The sequence below is a fragment of the Octopus bimaculoides genome, chromosome 4 (genome assembly GCF_001194135.2).
Source record: "Octopus bimaculoides isolate UCB-OBI-ISO-001 chromosome 4, ASM119413v2, whole genome shotgun sequence".
In the NCBI taxonomy this organism is placed as follows: domain Eukaryota; kingdom Metazoa; phylum Mollusca; class Cephalopoda; order Octopoda; family Octopodidae; genus Octopus; species Octopus bimaculoides.
The window spans coordinates 60136083-60138728 of NC_068984.1; the positions used below are offsets into that span (position 1 = coordinate 60136083).

A 2646-nucleotide genomic window follows, 5' to 3' on the forward strand; every position below is an offset into this window, starting at 1 on the left:
ATATATATATATATATATATATATATATATAGAGAGAGAGAGAGAGAGAGAGAATAATAATAATAATTGAGAGCTTAATGAGATACCTAGCCCAAAGTAAGGAAACCTTGCTAGTGACAGTTAGGAATGAGGGAGTATTGAGAGCAGAGAAAAAAGGGAAAACAAAGGAAGAAGTACAAAAAGGATGTGATGAAGAATTACGCAACAATGGACTACACAATCAATTCCATGTAGCCACAACAGAAGTTGCTGGAAAAAATAGGTGGGATTGGCTGATGAAAGGAACCCTAAAAAAAAGAGACCAAGAGTACTATACTGGCAATGCAGGACCAAGCTTTGGCCATGAACTGGAGGGTCAACCTTATGAATGAGCAAGTGTCTCCGCTGTGCTGCTTCTGCAATAGAGTGGATGAAACCATTGCCCATATGAACGAATTCCTTAGACTTGCCCAAAACCACTACAAATTGTGGTGACATGACCAGGTAGTGAAAGTGCTACATTGGAAACTGTGTGAAAAGTGGGGGCTAGAGAGAGGCAAGACATGGTATGAACACAAACTGCAGAGAGTGGCAGAGTTGGAGACTAGCAAAATCCTCTGGGATTTCCCAAATTAAACAGGTTAGGTACTAGAGCATAACAGACCGGACATAGTAGTGGTGGACAAGGTGCACCACATATGCTATATAGTTGATGTTGCATACCCCTTTGACCCACGAATAGTCAAGAAGGAAGACGAAAAGATAAATACAACCCTCTTAAGTACAAAATAGCCTGGTTATGGAAAATGAAGAAGGTGAAGATAGTGCCAATTATTGTTTGATCCTTGGGAACAGTATCAGAAGGCATCAAGCGGAATATAAAGGAAATTGGAATTGATTTCTCAGTAGAACTGTTACAAAAGGTTTGCCTTCTTGGCATGGCCAGAATAATGAGGAATAATGAGCTGTAAAGAACAAATAGCATGGTACTGTAGGCTGCAGGTAGTAAGCCTGTTATGCATGCAAGACTCCAGAAGCTCCAACAAAACCTGTGTTACAGAGAAAATAATGATAATAATAATAATAATAATAATAATAATAATAATAATAATAATAATAATAATAATAATAATAGTAATAATAATAAGCTAGGTGTATTACAAAAATTGGCATTACTTGGAACTGCACACATATTGTGTAAAGTATTGTCAGCCTGAGGTCCTTGTTGTGACTTGACAGACAGTTCAAACCCCTGGTAGATATAGTATCTTCAATTAATAACATCATGATATTGGATACTTAAATAATAATAATAATAATAATAATAATAATAATAATAATAATAATAATGATTTCAAATTTTGGTACAAGGTTGACTATTTGGGGGCGGGGAGTTAAGTGAGTTACATCTACCCCAGAGCTCAACTGGTATTTATTTTATTGACCTGGAAATGATGAAAGGTAGAGTCGACCTCAGATAAATTTAAACTCAGAACATAAAGAGGAGTGAAATATCTGCTTTGCATTTTGCCTACTGTGCTAATGATTCTGTCAGCTCTAACATTGTATTGAGATCAAATTTATAAGTAGAGGTTATTATCATATGTTTGATAAATGTATTCCTAATTTCTCTTTGAAAAATAGGACCTATTAACTCACAGGGCTCTCAGCAACCAGGGACCAAAGTAATGAATTAGTTTCAGATTTTGTAAAATCCATCATCTAGATTGGCTTAATCTTTCCCGTTGAATGACAAATTTCTGCTTTATGGAAAAGGAAAAAAGTATATATATAAACATCATTGGACTTGAATCAATCTTATTTACACTGCATAAAGGAGTGCTCACCATGTTCTCACAGCAACCAGCAAAATTTAAGCAAATCCAATGACAGCTTTCTACAAAGCCAAAACTCATCCATTAGGTGTCTTAATCTCTCTCTCTGGCTGCTAAGAACCCTGTATTTTTTATACAGGATCTCTTGTCATAGCAAATTTAAAATTATGTTTATTAAATTTTATCAATTCTATGATTGTAATTCTGTTTGTGGATTGGGTAGATGGAAACTCAAAGAAGAACATTGTATGTGTGTGCGTGTGTGTGTGTGTGTGTGTGTGTGTGTTTGTGTGCGTGTGTATCTATCTTTCTATCTATCTATCTATCTATCTATCTATCTATCTATCTATCTATCTATCTATCTATCTATGTGTTGAGATCGTAGTTGTGGCTGATGTCAGTGTTGTGTAACTGGCCCATTGAAAGCACCCTTCAATCGTTGGGCGATATGCTGTGCTTGTGAAGACCTGTCGAACTAAGTGAAGTTGTAGTCATGGACAGTGCCAGTGCCATCTGACTGGCACCCATGCCATCATAGAAAATGGACATTAAATGATGATGCTGATGATGATGTATCTTTGTGTGTATTTGTGTCACTTTGTCTTCACATTACATGTAGATGTAAAGGAGTGTCACTGTTATACAAGTAATATTGTTGATTACCAATATACTGTGAAAACATGTCTGACTATGTTGGTGACAGGGAGGAGATCCAGCATTAGAAAATCTGCCTCAATAGAATTTGCCTGACCCATGCAAGCAGAGAAATGATGATGATGGTGTTGATGATGATGATGATGATGATGATTATGTATATATATATATATATATA

At 35.9% G+C, this 2646-nt stretch overlaps 1 protein-coding gene across 9 annotated transcripts in view; it reads left to right on the forward strand.

Moving 5' to 3' along the window:
• The window catches only part of LOC106877306 (all trans-polyprenyl-diphosphate synthase PDSS2), a 904956-nt gene that overhangs the window by 276406 nt on the left and 625904 nt on the right, over positions 1-2646 (forward strand). The gene's annotated exons all lie outside the window — the stretch shown is intronic.